The 17,156-nt window shown below is 41.4% G+C and overlaps 1 long non-coding RNA gene across 1 annotated transcript; it reads left to right on the forward strand.

The window, feature by feature from the left end:
- Positions 1 to 2,585: 2,585 nt before the first annotated feature.
- Positions 2,586 to 16,236, forward strand: LOC117199805 (uncharacterized). The gene is made up of 4 exons (XR_004481138.2): positions 2,586 to 4,417; positions 4,853 to 4,980; positions 9,165 to 9,308; positions 12,888 to 16,236. It is a non-coding gene; the product is annotated as an uncharacterized LOC117199805 (long non-coding RNA).
- Positions 16,237 to 17,156: the final 920 nt, after the last annotated feature.

Consider the following 17,156-nt stretch of genomic DNA (forward strand, 5'->3'; position numbering starts at 1 on the left):
AATAATAAAAATAATAATAGTCATAACAATGTAGTGAAGATTTATTGAATGCTTTCCATGTTCCAATCCCTCTACTAAATTCTCTACATAGATTATCTCATATAATCTTCATAAAAACTCTGTGAGGTACACGCTAATGTTATCCCCAATTTGCAGAGGTGAAAGTAAGGCAGAGGATGCTAAAGTAACCTGCCCAAAACCACACAGCTAGTAAGTGATGGAGGCAGGATTTGAACACAGACCCTTAGTGCTAAGTCACTTTGTCAGAGATCCAAACTTAGATTCCTATGGGGTCTAAGGATGAAAGAGTGAAGTGGGCCCCATATGTTTCTTGAAATGCAAAACAGTATCTACCCATCTTTTATTTATCTATCAGTAAGTCTGTAGATACAGAGATGTGATATAATTCTCTCTTAATACTGTTAATACTTAATATTCTTAATACTTAAGACAGAACAAAGCACAAGAGCAGTAATAACTGGCAAATGACACTTTCTCTCAATGTTGGGGACACAAAAAGAAGTGACAGAAACAGTGGCAAATTGGAGAAAGAACACACTTCATCTAAAGGGACAGCCACCATTCAACTCTTAACTCCTTGTTGCCAGGTGTGTATATGGTGCAGTACTGCCCTATTTTCTGAGAGAAGCCAGAAAAACAGAGTTTTACATGAAATCTTTTGGTTTTAAAAAAATGGCAAAGAATTCTGCAGACTATATTTGTCCTGTAGCAGTCCACTCTAAACCTTCAAATAAGGTAAATGACCTCCTCCAGCAGTTCTTTGTGACTGGAATTTAGGATCGAGGGTTAAAAAGTGACAGGATGAGTCTAGAATGGTGAAGAGGGGCCATGTATGAAAACTCCTGACGCACACCTGGGGAAGGTAAATCTCATTCTACAGGCTAGGGAAAGCAGAAGCTGTGTGGTTTTGTTTTGTTTTGTTCTGTTTCAGAAGAGAAAGGGACCAAATCAGAAAGACATTTTTGAGATCCATGTGAAGGACAGAATAGCGGGGAAAGATAGCTGAGGCAGTGAGTCCAGTTGTCAGCCCCAAACCAAGGCGGTGGCAATGAAAGCAAGAGAATGGACTTAATCAACTAAGCAAAGACCTTCCTTAATAAATGATAGATCTGCTTGTATCAAAAGAGAGTATACGTACACTCAATCACATAGCTATAGCATCACTTGATAAAGAAAAGACCATCATCATGAAGAGGGGGACAGCAAACATGAGGAAAAGAGCTATGGGAGAAATAAGAGGGGTTTCAGGTTACAAACTTGTTTGAGGCTGGGTTTGGCATGTAAAAAGGAAAGAAAATGTACTAGGCTAGGGAGGAGACAGCTTGAAAACTGCCTAGGAAAACAAAAAATGAATGAAAAAAATAAAAAGAACACATATAAGGAGGTCATATATTAAGAAATTAAGAAGATATATAGGGAACCAGCGGGGAAAAAAATAGTCAGGCAATGAAGATCGGTGAAGGTCCTTAAAGTCCATATTTAATGCCAATGATAGATATCAGGGAAGGCTTTTTAAAAAGATGCTATAATAAAGGCAGCAAGGAGATTGCTTTAACAGAGACAGAATTCAAGAACAGAGGGCTTCCCTGGTGGCACAGTGGTTGGGAGTCCGCCTGCCGATGCGGGGGACACGGGTTCGTGCCCCGGTTCGGGAAGATCCCACGTGCCGCGGAGCGGCTGCGCCCGTGAGCCATGGCCACAGAGCCTGCAGGCTCCGCAACGGGAGAGGCCACAACAGTGAGAAGCCCGCCCGCGTACTGCAAAAAAAAAAAAAAAAAAAAAAAAAGAACAGAGACCACAATAGAGGTATTTATAAGGAATAGAAGAAAAAGAGGGCCAAAATATGGAAAAGGATTTTAGTTATTGGAGATCAATGGGAAAAGAAGAATTTTAGAGATTTCAGAAAGGAAAATATGACAGGATTTTGGAATATTCTCAGAGTGAAAATAAGGTCTGTTCTGTAAAAAATACAAAGCTCTCTCTCCACAAGTGCTTAAGAAGCAGCCCAGAGGATGGCCAAAGATAACACCAAAGCTGCATTCCAAGGGCATGAGGGGGAGAATGCAGTTACCAGAAAGTTCCAAAAGGGAAAGGAGTGAAAATTTTCATCTTTACCAAGCTTGCTTTTCATTGGTTATAACGTGGCCCAGACCGGAATAAAGTGTTCAACAGAACCAGCTTCTTCAGAGGTAACCTTGTGATAGGCCAGAACATTCTGGGAGAACTGCAGCTGTCACAAAGGCAGAATTTTTAAAAGGAGGAGCCTTCACCATATACCTGGTCCAGGGATAAAAAGGACCAACAACAACAGTAACAAAAGATCCTATTTTAAAAGCATAAAGGTGTACGTTAAAGGGGAAGAAATTCCAGGAGAGAGGAAAGAGCAGCAGAAAGGGACATTACTGAAGGTGTGTGTCATATAATACCTGGCAGCTTACGTACAGTATTTAAGTCCCACGTCAGACAGTCAAAGTTACTCCATTTTGCAGGAGAAAGTGTAAAATAAACTATGTAAAATAGCTACTTGCTAAAAATCACATAGACAGTAAGTTTTAGAGCCAAGTCTTGTTGGATTCTCAGGCTTATGCATTCTCCACTATACCATACTGTTTGACTACGGGCCATCTTCCACCCAGATAACTGCAAAAGCCTTCCCGACTGGTAAAGCTCACCCTCTCCATCCTGCATCCAATACGTAGCCTAGCCAGAGCAATCATCCAAAAACAAACTTCATTGTGGCACTGCCCTACTCAAATCCCTTCAATAAATTCCCTTTGATTTTCAATGGAGTCCAAACTACTTAGCATTCCCTACAAGGTCCCTCAGGATCTGGCCCTGTTCACCTCCCCAGCCTCATCTCAAGCTCCTCTCATTGCAGGTGACAATTCAATGACTCTGAATATATTTAAGTCCCTGGAATGCACCATGGATCATTCTCGCCTCCAGGCCTTTGCACGTTGTCCCTAATGCCGGGAGCACTCTTCTCCCTGACCTCCTGACCCCTCCTTTTAGGTAGTCTAGGTAACAGTAGTACTTGTTTCTCACAAAACTTAACACATTTTATTGGAATTATCTGTATCTGTTCTGAGATCCCTACACTTCCTCTACTGTGAGCTAGCTACAGGAGGAAAGATCCTGTTTCTATCTCTTTCACTCTTGACTCCACAACACCTAGCACATGCACTGGTGTATCTGTTGCTAAACACATATGTTTTGAAATGGATAATAATTTGATGAGGCAAGAGCCATCACAAGTTACTAAGTGAAGCTATATCAGTGGAAGCCAAACCCATAACTGACCCCAAAACCCCTACTCTTGACATCTGCAATTTACTGTCCATTGCTGAAGATTCTTACACATTCCAAAAATTGCACCGATATTTTTTAGACATGTGATATATATGCTTCCTGTGCTCAGAGCTATAAATAATTCCAAGGACAAGGCTCACTTCTTGCCCTAAACCAGCTTACAGTTTAGCGGAGGAGCTTTCATTTTGCCAACCTGTTGCAACTCACATTCTCTTTAAGTCCTTTCAAGACTGAGCTGAGAAGGGATCCTTGACAGTTTATCAAGAATTTGGTAACTGCCAACTCACTCCTACCGGTCCACAAGGGGCTTAATGGCTGAGGCTCATCACTATCATCCCAGTGGTTAGATAGGGCCTGATATATAATAACAGGTTTAAAAATCACCGAATGAGTGAAAGAATAAGTGAATGGGGTTTCCCTGGTGGCGCAGTGGTTGGGAATCTGCCTGCCAATGTAGGAGACATGGGTTAGAGCCCTGGTCCGGGAGGATCCCGCCCTGGCGCGGAGGGGCTAAGCCCGTGTGCCACAGCTAGTGAACCTGCGTGCCACAACTGCTGAGGCCTGCACGCCTAGAGCCTATGCTCTGCAGCAGGAGAAGCCACGGCAATGAGAAGCCCACGCAAGGGAAAGTGGCCCCTGCTCTCCACAGCTAGAGAAGGCCTCCGCACAGCAACAAAGACCCAACGCAGCCAAAAATAACTAAATAACTAACTAAATAAATAAATAAAATAATGAATGAATGAACGAACAATCAAATAAATCAGGTCTTGGAATAAAGCTTTGGAAACTGGGTCACAGCCTTAGTAGGAGTTCTCCTCCATCACTAAACAGATAAATGACTTGGTGACAAGTCCCCTAAGGAAGAACCAGCCCCTTAGACACACATACATACTGGCCAGCCTGCAGAGCCAGTGGAGCATGGGGGCAGGGAAAAAGAGGAGCAGGGCAGGATTTTAAATGATTCTCTTCTGTGTCCTCAGGTTTAGAGGGGAGATGCTATGGGGCAGACACACCCATGCAGAGTATTGAGATGGCTTCACCCAGCCCTCTACAACCCCAAACCTGCTCTCTGAGGCACACCATAGAGGTAGGTAAAGAAATAAATAGGTAGATAGATCAATGTAGTGTTCAGCACACATTTTCACTACCTAGAAATAAAACACTTTGGTGGCATATTATTAAAGTATATTAATAATTACCAACATGAATATTCAGTTGAAACAGATATTTGCTAGTTTCTGTACCTTTCAAAATCAGAACCAAATATCTGAACAGAAACAGCTATCTAAACAGTATCCTTTTTACGCACACACACACACACTCCTGAAATTTTCCTCCCTGCTGCCAACTTGTTAGTTATTTGAATAAACATTATTTCTGCCACCCGTTTTAGCACCAAATAGTACCTTGTAGTCAGTTAAAAAACCTTTATCAAAGTTAGAGTGTGGTATTATTTTGACAGCAGACAGTCCTTTGCTTTTGTGTGGAATCACTGTGTTGCCTGAATTTTGCTTTTGTGCAGACAATCAGCAGGTCATTAGCAAACTGTACAAATTGCCCTGGACTCAGGATGGAACCCTGGGGACCTGAAGCCGTAATTGAGAGAAGATATGGTGTTGCTGACAGTTACCTCTGATGGCAGTTTAAAAAGTATGATTGCAACCACATGACAGCTTAATACAACAGATCCCTGAGCTGTTCACATGGCAAATTCTGATTAATGGTATCAATAATCATTATGAATTTTTAAGTTTTGGTGGAGCACTCCATTACCTCCTACTATTAGAGGACAAGACTAACAAGCTCTTTTATGAAATTACCATGTTTATCATTATTTTACTGCCTCTGGTTTTACATATTGGTGAACATGATATGACCTATAGTTTATTCAAATGGGGGGGCAGGAGTCCTGCTGCATATTTAGAGGGTTCATGAAGAAACTTTTGCATAAGAAAGTGAGAGTGAGATAAACTGAAATTCAGTTTATGAGCCAGAATTTGCCATTTTACACATGCACATATGCGTGTGTGTGTGCGCGCACATACACAGGATAAGGTCTATTTCACTACTTCCACATCTGGCAATGATGTGGGCATAGTGAAAAGCTTTCAGATTCCCTCCAGAAAGCCCTTAGGCTACAAGAAAAATCATCCTACATCTAATAAACCCATCTGAGATATATCTCCCATATGGTAAAACCCTGTTTTGTTTTATTCCAACAAATTGGTCCTTGGATTCCTCTCACAGCTGTTGCTACTATTGTTTAAGCTGTACTGAGCCCTGGAATGAGCAAGGTGCTGTGTACAACAACAGTCAGGATCCCTGTATCACTGGACTGTGCAAGCATTAGGTGATATCACCTGTGAGGAGTACTGGGCACCCAAGGTATTTAAAGGCCTGGTACATAATAAGCGCTTAACAAATAGGGGCCAAAAATATTTTTTAATTAGAATATTCTGGGAGTTTAGTCCCAGGAGAAAAATGGGAATAGGTTCCTAAACCAGATTACCAACAAGAGAATAAGAAAGCTGAAATAAGCAAACAAACAGATAACTTCCCCCTTCACTATTCTCCATCAGTTTGGTTTGGCTTGAGAAACACTGGTGTGTACCCAGCACTGTAATAGCACAGGAGACACAAAGACAAATGTGGCCACTCCCTGACCTTGTGCTGGAGGAATGACACACCTGGGATTCTTTCCAAGTGGGGTCTTTTACCATTGCAATAGCATTTAGAAAGTTTATTATATATAGCCATACAGGTAATATAATCCCATGAAAGGAAAGCATTTGCTCTTCTTAATAGTTTTTTTTCCAGCTCTATTGAGGTATAATTTACAAATAAAATTCTAAGATATTTAAAGTGTATATTGTGATGATTTGATATATGTATACCTTGTGAAAGCATTCCCCCATCTAATTAATTAGCACATTTTATCACCTCACATATTTATCTTTTTTTTTCTGGTGAGAGCATTCAAGGTCTTTAAATATCTCTAAGAGATAGCAAATTTTAATTATATAACACAGTGTTATCAATTATAGTCAATATGTTATACATTAGATCCCCAGACGTTTTTACCAACCCCTCCCTATTTCCCCCACCCCCATCATGACATAAGTTAATTGGCTTTTTCCTATTTGCAGGAGGTCTCCTCCTTAATTTATTTCTCCTATAAGTAGAGGAATTATCTTTTTATTTTGCTCTGACTCTACCAGAATTGGTGGATGTTTCAAATATGCTCAGAATAAATAAATGTGAACTAAATATACACTCAATAAAAAAATAAAGCCTGTTACAGCAAGCCTATAGTTATAATGCTTACCTTATATATAAAATACATCATATCCGTCACCAAAATAAAATTACCAGTATCAGGAGATAATTCGAATCCTTTTGGTCTATCTGGATGCATCATCTGCAGACATATGGCTAGATTTCCTCAACACTTTGAATTGTTCAATATAATCACTAGTCTTGTGGGTGAGGTTTTCGCCCCCTCAAATTCTCCTTTCCATTTTTACCAAATTTCAGCAAATTCCTTTCTGAAGTTTAAGACAGACAAGAGGCCTTGCCCTCTCCATATTAACCATGGGCCATTTCTGGTCATCTTGGGATTGAGGGGCTCACACTTCCTTCTCTTCCTCCTCTCCGTCTTCCTACTTTACTAGCCTTATTTCCCTCTGTTTTATTTTCCTCTGAAGTTTTTTCCCATGTTTTGAGTATTAATTTAAAAGCTCCCTTTTAACATGCTCTAAGAAGAGCAAAAAAAGAATGAAAGGGCTAGAAGGGTGAACAAAGAAGGAAAAGCAAGAATTTTGAGGCTCCTCAACCTTTAACCTCAGTTCTCTTTCTGTGGATGGCCAGAAATGGATGGACATTTTAGAAAGACTAACAGGGGGAAAAAAACTGCTAGGAGGAGAAAGAGTGTTGGAGAGATTCCAGGAGAAGAGACATTGATGAAGGAAGGAACCCATCTCAACTTCTTCCTTCTTCCTCTAATCTATTTCCACAACTCACCTGCAATGGCCCTTGTACTCCTGGTGGGATTGAACCCTTTGAAAGCTAAGAGTTGATAGAAAGGATAAATGGCATGAAGTAAAATTCCACTTAAAAAAAGAATCCAACATCCCCAGGGCCTCTAAATTCATCGCCTAAGTGTTTTCCATTGCACCCCACCCACTCTCCCAGGCCAACACACACCACCAGGCCATCCCACAACTCAACTTCTGGTTGAGCCAGAAGAGCACTGGAAGTTTGGAAGCAGGGCCAGAAATCCAGCAGAGCCCCAGGCTCAGCCACCACCTTTACAGTGCTGGGAATGCACCATCCCCAAAACAACCCCCAGAAAGCTGGTGGGGGGTGAGCAGCCACGAATGTCAGAGGCAATTTGGGTTGGCACCAGGGATGCCTCACCCACTTTCCCAGAGGGCCCCAGTCTTCGCTATGTCAGAGGGCGCAAGAGTGTCCTGACCCTGCCTCCCAAATTCCAGTTAAACCAGAAGCTGGACATTCAGGGGAAGGGCCAGGAATGCGGCCAACCAGGTGCAGGGACATTATTGCCACAGTTTCCATCATGGCTCATAAGCACAATCCAGGCCATACAGGTGTGTTTGTTGAACAGAAACATTCTGAGAGTCTGTTTAAAAAGAAAATCTTCTGTTCCAGATTTTGAACGGTAATGGCTCTCCTTTGTTGTACTATATGTGAGCTAGACTCTCCATGCAGTAGGTCATTTAATTCTAACAAGCACCCTATGCAGTAAGTACTATAAGTATCTCCCCTTAGTATATGAGAAAACTGGAGCTGAGAAGAGTAAAGCAACTTGATTCAAGCTAGTAAAGGGACAGATACAGGATTCCATTCCACATAGATCTGACTCCCAAGCCCACATTTTTAATCATCATGTGTAGAAAACCAAAATTCCACACCTTTGAGAGTACTCTTCCTAGATAGGACTTTAAGGCATTTTGACCTTGTTTTGTTAGGGGAACAGAATTCAGTAGCCAGACAGCACATAGTTTCCTATATCTGTCAGTGCCTAAGGCCAGAAAAAGATTCTAGAAATCAGAGATAATCCACTCACAGAACAGAACTTGAGGGAGTGTGTGGGATGGAGTGTGAATTCTGGGTTCAGTCTGGCTTAGAGTTGATTTGTCTCAAGGTTAAAGTCATTCCCTTGTCTTTCAGGAGCAGCCAATATATGAAGATAGATCTCCCATGAACTTTAGTCACAGCTCTAAATAAACAGACAACATGCTAGCATATGATGCAAGTTCTTCCCTTTCCGAGTCATATTTTTATGAGAGTATATCAAAGTACTAGGAAAGTTCTGGAACTTCCTGAAGAAAACAGTAGATGCAAAAATGAAGACAAAGTCAACACTGCCTTTATGTCCAGTGGCCCCTAGCTCCTAATGTAAAAGCACCCTTATGATTTTACAGCAGTTTCAGTAATAAATGTAATTGATAATTTAACGTAATTATAAAATAAACATGTTGAGACAGTTTTTCTCCTTCCACGGAGGCCTTACGAATTCTCATGATGATGACTTTGGGGGCATTAGGACTATTTAGAAAAGATTCTAGTCAGCCCAAACTGCTATTATTACTCCCCACTCCAAGTACCCATGGGTTCCCAGGAGGCTCCTATTTGTATATGTGGTTATTAAGGGAGCTTCCACTTCTGGTGGAGAAAGAATGGCAGCAGGAAGCAATCAGTTAATGTCCCCACTCTCTCAAGACCTCCCAATCCAATTGTCAGGATTGCTCTTCCCTTGGTGAGCTATGAGCTAATAGCAGGTGTTCACTCCCTTACCCCTTTCTATCCCACAGGCTCCTCCAAGGAAGAAGGATGCCCTCCTAGAACAATGGTCACACGAAAAAAGCAGAACGAAGAAAGTCAAGACCACGCCTATCCCAATCTCTCTCAAAAACTCAGATACCTAAGACCATACCAAATAGGTCCAGGCCTACAGGGTAAGCCAACTCCCTATGCAATGTAATTTAGAGAGAATCAAAAGATCCCGAGGTATATATCCCCTGCTATTTTCATTTATTCATTCAGTCAGCCAATATTTATTGAGCACCCGTGTGGGGGGTTTCTAGAAGGTGGAGATACAACGGTCCTAGGTGTGCCAGATTTAGCAAATTAAAAACTTGTATTGATATTTGACCTGGAAACTCCAAATGGTCAGCAAGAGATCATGCCTGACCACAAGGAACTTACAATCTAGGGCCCTATGTATTCCCTAAAAAATTTTAAATCCATTAACTCCTTAATGCAAAAGCTGATTTATCTGATTAGCTTCAAAGTACACAAAGTGATGGAATAATACACAGAAGAGGTTCGTTTTTAGGGGAAGAAAAGAGTTAGAAAGGTCCAAGACAAGGCAAGCATGAGTACAATGTCACGGAGGAAGTAACAATGATTGACCGGGGACAATGCAATGACTCTGTGTCCCCAGTTGGGTGGCAGGGGGTCGGGTAAAAGGATCCTAATGAAGAAATTATTGCTGAGAACTCAGCTTGTTTCAACTGCATTCCAAGTTAGTGACAAGTTAGTCGAAAATGTTGTCAAGTTTGGTAAACATTTCAATTAGACCTGAGCAGAAAGCATTGAGTGGGATCCCATGCCAACTTATGGTTTGGGGTGGAAACCATACAAAATGTGGTGGTTTTATAGGGTTTGAACCTGAAAGCAAGCAAAATGTGGTGGTTTGAGCTGTGTTTTTCTTGGAGTTTTTTAGGTACTCAGGCATAAAAATTCACAGTCAGGCTTGGGAGGTCCAATCTGAAACAATAAAAAGTTTTCACACTATCCTTTCAGCAACCACAAGAAATAGTCTTCCAAGAGAAGTTGTAGACTCTAGTTTTAATATCTTTTAAATACAGTTGATAGATGGACCAGCTAGGCCATATTTATGTAGCGAAAACTGATTTTGATATTTGGAGGGAGGAAAGAAGGCTGTCTTTTTCTCGACCAATATTATCTACACAGGAAAAAGAAAGCAAGGGTTTTTATGCATGTCACTGTGTTAATCATAAAACTAGTGAATGATTAGTTCCATTGGCAAAAGTTTCTTGGTCAGCCTGCTGTGAGCAACTCCCTAACTTGAGTCTGGAGTGAGAGTGGGAGGAGTAAAATATTTATTTTATATGTCAGTTATTAAAGCCACTTCAAATCCTTCATGGAAATATGAGGAGCATAAATAAATAGGAAGTGACACAAAAGAAGTGGCAGAAATGGAAAGATCCACTCGCATGGCAAACCTTACCATTTCCCTCACTAGTTATTTAAAATTCCATACCCCATATCATCTTATGCCTGGTCAAAAACAAATTCCTGTCTCTCCGTTTTTTTTCCCCTTTCCTTGATCTCCTTTGTCTGAGCAGGTAACTGAAATGCCTCATAGGAACATGTGAGCGTGGGGTTAGGGCTGCACTGGGCTTTGAGTAGGACTGATAGCATAGGAGTACCTTGCCTGGGTGCAAGAACATAAGCTGCATGATCTTTTCTTGCAAGCAGCTGTGAGGCCCATTCTCTGGACCTGCAACCATGTAAAAATATTTACTTTGTTCTTTAGTTTGAAGAGCCTAATATCCCTTCATCATCAATGGAAATTCTATTGTTCCCACAATGGTGTGGAAATTCCTTTTTTATTTTTAAATTTTGTATTGCTTTATTTTATTTATTTGTTTGTTTATTTATTTTTGGCTGCGTTGGGTCTTTGTTGCTGCACGTGGGCTTTCTCTAGTTGCGGTGAGCGGGGGCTACTCTTCGTTGTGGTGCGCAGACTTCTCATTGCGGTGGCTTCTCGTTGCGGAGCACGGGCTCTAGGTGCATGGGCTTCAGTAGTTGTGGCACGCAGGCTAAGTAGTTGTAGCTTGCGGGCTCTAGAGCGCAGGCTCAGTAGTTGTGGTGCGTGGGCTCAGTTGCTCCGCGGCATGTGGGATCTTCCCGAACCAGGGCTCGAACCCGTGTCCCCTGCATTGGCAGGTGGATTCTTAACCACTGCACCACCAAGGAAGTCCCTGCTTTTATTTTATTTCTGAGGGGACTAGAAGAAAGTTTATAAACATTAATTTCGTTTACATGAGCGGAACAGCAGGAATCATCATTATTATCACTTAACCCATATATTTATCGTTATTCCAGGAAAATCTAGTTAATTTGGACCTTGTGCCTTTGAAACATTTGATAATTCCAAGATGCCGAATCAGCTTAACTGTTCCTTTCATGGAAGAGAGTTTACAAATCTAATTAAATAAGCTTTGCAGGGGGTGATTAATCTTAAGAAAACAAACTGCTTTCAAACACTCCAGTAATAACTGTTTCTGACAATTAATGAAATGATTACAAAGAATTCTGACCTACTTATTGAAGCAGACCCAGTTATGAGGGCTCAGCTGCAGAGTATTGGTCCCTGGCTTGTGTAAATATTTTCTGTACAGTAGGTTACAATATTCTGTATTCTTGTATATCATGGTTTATACTGCTCTTCCATCAGATTAGCCTTCCGTAGTGAGGGTTTCCCTGGATTTCTGTTCAAGAGTTGTTGAACCCAAAATACCAGTGAAACAAGCCTGAATGGTCTTTTGAAGATGTTTATGATCCCTCCAATCTCTATTGATGACTTTTACATATATCCTTTTACTTATATCCTCTAAACTCATTGAATAATTGGATTCATTGGAAGCCCACTTGGCCAGGGCATTGTGATAGTTGAAACCTAACTGTTAATACTCATACAGGTAATCCAAATCACTATCCAAGGAACATGCATATGCCATATGTTGAATAGTAGTATGGTCAAATGTCTAAGGATTGGACAGGTCACCCAACTTGTCCATGAGTTCTTCAGTTAAAATGGGAAACTTACAGAAGATATTTTGTCCTGAATATACAGAGTCCACAAGCAAAACTCTTCATAAAGTTACTTATGGGAATAAATGTTATCTTCCTTTGAGCACTCTCCTTGAGGGATACTAAGTAGCAAAAGCTAAATGTACAAGAATTCATCCAATTACAACTCATTTACAAATAAGAAAAACAGAAAGAAAAGATTTGTTATTTATTCATTCAACATACATGTATGGCGTATTTGCTGTCCATCAGGCTGAGTGTGAGCTCTGAGAAAGAAAGATAAATACTATATTATGCTTGCCACAGCTTACACTCTAATTAGGGAGACGGATAAATAAATCAACAATGACAATAAAACCTACAAAACAGAGGCATAAAGACAGACACCTAATTTCAAGCATCGGAAAAGACTCCCAGGATGGTATTACTTGACCAAAGGTGGAGAGGTGAGAAGTTAGCCAGGTGTGCAATGGGCCAGGGAGAGCTTTCTAGAATAAGGGGATAGCATATGCAGAAACAGAAACCAAAAGGCCTTGTTAAGCTCTATATTAATGTTAGTGTTAAGCATTAGCTGGTATTCTTTGAACATTTACTTTTCATAAAGCACCTTGTTAAGCTTTTTATAGGCATTTATTTCACTTAATTCTACCATTACCAGATAAGTCAATTCTGTTGTTATTCCAATTATACAGAAAGGAAACTGAGGCTCAAGATTATCCAGCAGTCTGACTCCAGAGCCCTCCGTGGTCACCCCAGGTTCTAAAACTCCTCAGGTATGGCAGACTACAAAGTGCGTCTTTCCTCTATAGGCAATGGGGAGCCATTAGAGATTTTAGGTGGATCCCCTAAAAGTAAGTCTAACATGTTTTATGAGAAAAAGACCCCCATTCTTTGCCAAGCGTTGTGGGTTTTTTTGTCTGCTGATTCAATACCTTGATTACTTCTGGCTGAATTTGATTTCTACCTTGTTTAGAAAATGATCAGTGACTTTAAAAGGTCCTTTTTTGCATGTGAATCATAAACCCCAGAATCAGGAAGGAGGTAACAGTGATGCTGTTTCCAACAAGCAGGAATGGGTACCTGCCACGTGTTACTCAGATATGCTGTACAGAAACCAACGTGAGTTGTCACACTGAGCATACATGGTAGGGTCCGTCATTTATACCTATTCTTGTGGGGGTGGGGTCATATTTCTAAATCCAAGTACTTTAAATCTGAATACTTCTTTGCTTTTAATTGATGGTTTTTAAAGGGCAAGATTTGCTTAGAACCATGTTAAAGATAGAAGAGTGGAGCTACAGTGACCTAAAATGATCTAATTTTCTAGAAAATTACTACTTTCTGCAAGCTGCATAAACTTTAATTAAAAAGACAAGGAGGTCTATTCTCTCCTTTTACACACATGTGACATGCTAGGCTCTTGGGATTTGGTAAAAGGAAAAGAGCAGATTGAAGAGATTAGAATTTTTAGCAAAACTCTAAATATAATTAAGATATAATGCTGATTTCCATCTTTAAGGACTAAGAAGTAACCAACATTTGTTGCTTTTCCAGAAAGTACTTTTGACTTCAAAATATGCATAAAGTTAGCTTACAAAATGAACTGTAGAGGCAGGTTAAGTCACAAGTAAGACAATGCACAAATCAGCTCATGTGAACGTGACCACATGTTTTTCAGCTAAATATCACCAAAATGAGCATTCCTGGGATGTTTAATGCAATGCTTTATGTATCTGTATCCAATAAAATATCTCTAACATCCTATCAAGAAATATTGTGGTAGCTTCCACAGCAAATTTTCTAGAACTTGATTTTAATGGTTGCAGGTTTAGAGGAATGGATCAGGGAAAAGGGAGGCCACTAAAGTGAGAACAGACACTGAGTCTGAAGATAACCTCAGCAATTCACAGGACACAGTCTATGACCACTAAAGATTTCTCTGCCTAAATAATCCCTCCTGTGGTTCTTTTTCCTTCACCTCCTTTCTCTCCTTGCCCTCTTCCTTCCTGAACTCTCTCTTTCCATTTTAGTCCTCCTTCCAAGCTGTGCTCCCAAGCTAGTTGTCTAAAATCACTTTAAAAGGACACATTTGATATAAAGCAGTTTAATGTACTTTGTCCTACTTGTAAAAGCATTTGGGTAGCCTCATTGTCAGTGTGATTTGGGCTGTCATGGAGGCTGGCCCGCTGAGGTTAAATGAAAATCAACTGTTATAGGGATGACTGGAAGGAGGAAAAGTTTTTTAATGAATTCAGATATCTGCATGTGTTCCTCCCATTCTACAAGTTCTGAAGAAAACTGGGTGGCAGCTGTAACTTCATAAGCTGCCTCTTGCAATATAATGATGAAGCTATGACAGAAAACTGAGAAATAAGGATGTGTATATAGCACAAATGTTTATGTATACATTACTTTTGTTGAGTATGTAGCTCAGCTCTACTAACTAAACTGATTGATTAACTCTATTTATATACATGGGAAGTGTTTGAAAAGCACTGTAAAATTGATCTGAGTGTATATATGCAAGCAGAGTGAAATACTGTATTGTGTGTATAAATATCAGGTAGCATAAAATAAAATACCCCTGTAGTTGTTTGTTTAGGGACACATTTGGATTGAATGAGCATTATAACAAGCATATCTTTAAAAGCCGCAAAAACATCACACCTTTTAGTTTTAATAAAGTCTAGATTTTGGCAGTTCTTTTATCACATCTGTCATCTCCTAAGCTTTCCTTAGCCAAAGCACTCAGACTTGAATTTTGAAATTGTCAGTATAGGCCTTCTAATCTTTAAATCTTAAATTATCTAAGCAGATTAACAACCATTATTCTATGCCTACAGGACTCCAGGGTAAAAAAAGCAAAGGAAATACAGCTTTTTTTTTTTTTTCCAGGCAATTAAGCTCCTGTGGAGGTTGCATTGGGGGCATGTATTTGAAACATGGTCTTAGGTATTTTTGTAAATAACCAGGTAAACAAGATGAGTACCTTAATTAACTCCAGTATCCAGAGCTATAAGACAAAAAATGGCTCTATATAAGAAGCTTAATCGTCCAGCTTTTAAATAAAAAGTTATTCATAGATCATACTGACACTTTCCAATTTGCCAACTGGCCATGGTTGTCCTGAAGCCAGGAGAGATATCGCGAAGAAATACTTTAAAAAAAAAAAAAGGAAAAAACATTAAAGGAGGGGGGCTCCTTTGCACAGTAGTGTCTATCTGTGTGGTGACCTGATTTCTGCTATGATCTCCCTTTGGAGATCAAAGCAGGATTAATGTGATTCTTTACTGTTTGCGTTGCACATCTCAAAGCTCTGGAGACCTAAGCAATAAGTACAAATGCAGCCCCAGAACACGGGAAAAACGGAGTTTGAATGGGGAGGGTTAATAGCGCAAAGGCTAGCTATGAAAAGTTATTTGGGATTTGAGAAGCAATACAGAATTTAGAGTACTTTGTATTTTTAAGCACACTTGCTTTCTGTTTTTTTTCTGGGGCAAGGCTTTTGGCTAGTTGATGAGGCCAGCACTGAATGTCATATTAATAAGTCTCCACAATGACCTTCTAGCTCATTTGGAATGTTTTGCAGCTGCTAGTACACATGAAAAGGGAAGGGAACCCTGCCGCATGTTTTCACACGAAATCACTTTCACCTTGCAACTGGCATTTACGCAGAGGATTTAAAAGAGGGTAAAATCTTTTAAAATACCAAAATGTTGAGCTTTTGTGTTTCCACCGCGTGTGGCATTCCTGGATAGTGGAAACCCTCAAGAGCGAGTGTTTCTACCATCTTTCAGAAGTGCTTGTGCTTTGTCGAGGAAAAAGGCAAGTCCCCTATTCTTGGAATCTCTGAATGTAAAGGGGGAAAAAATCGCTTTCGTTTTTAATGCTTAGTGTATACACCTCTTGGAGGGGGAGAAAGAGCTCCCCTCCTCCAAACTTGACTGTGATTTTTAGCTGCGTTACTTAGAGGAGGGCGCGCCAGAGAGTAGCTCAACGTGCAGTTTTACAGGGACTCGGTACTCCGCGGAGAACCGGATTGCGGGGGTGGGAGCGGAGGCTCTCTCAGCCCCGGGTGTGACCCCCACGGTCTCCCCTCTTGGTTTATACAATTTCACCCCAAACTCAACTCCTCCACAACTCTGCACGCCCAGGCACACATACACCCATAAACAACGAGAAGTTCCCAACACCTAAACCCCCTTCACCCAGCTGAGCCCTGCTTTTTCCTTCGGGCAACTCCATCGGGTTCACTCTTGCCAGTTCCTCTAGGTTAGCACTCGAAGACGATTTCTGTCCTTTCACCACCTCCTCCCGGTTTCCCCTCCCGCCCCTGGCTGGAGGCCACTCTCCAAACCGGCCCACGTTTCGTGGCCAAAGCCCAGGAAGTGGCTCGAGACAAAGACACCGCAGGATGGACCCGGGAGAGAGGTCTCGACACCACCCGCCACTGGGGAACTGGGGGTCCTTCCCGCGCTCACCCCCGCCCTGGCACCCATAGGGGTTCCACCTCCTTCTGCGTACGTCTATTACGCCCGTCCCGGCGGAGCCGCGGGGAGCTTGGAGCCAGGCTCTTTCCAGGGCAAGGGGTGCGGGGGTGGGGGTGGGGGTGGGAGTCCCCTCTGCTGGAGCCCAGCCGCCCCGCGCCAGCGCCCACGCCGCGTCCCGGCGGTGCCAGACTCCCGCCGCCCGCCCCAAGCTCGTACCTGGAGGGGAATTCACCGGGGAACCTCGTGAATTGCCTCAACTGGAAAAGCAGCCGGCCCGTGAAGCTTTTTGTCCGGAACACAATTCCCAGGGCCAAGGATAAGGGGAAAAGAATCTTTTTCAGTGCTTAAACACTCTACATTCACCTCCAGTTGCTTTAACCACAGCAAACACAAGCAAATTGGACTTTCTTAGGCCGTTTCTTTGCTTTATGCAGCTTCATCTGACGGTGTTGTTAATTGTTTTCTCATTAT

This window comes from Orcinus orca, chromosome 9 (assembly GCF_937001465.1).
Source record: "Orcinus orca chromosome 9, mOrcOrc1.1, whole genome shotgun sequence".
Classification (NCBI taxonomy): Eukaryota; Metazoa; Chordata; class Mammalia; order Artiodactyla; family Delphinidae; genus Orcinus; species Orcinus orca.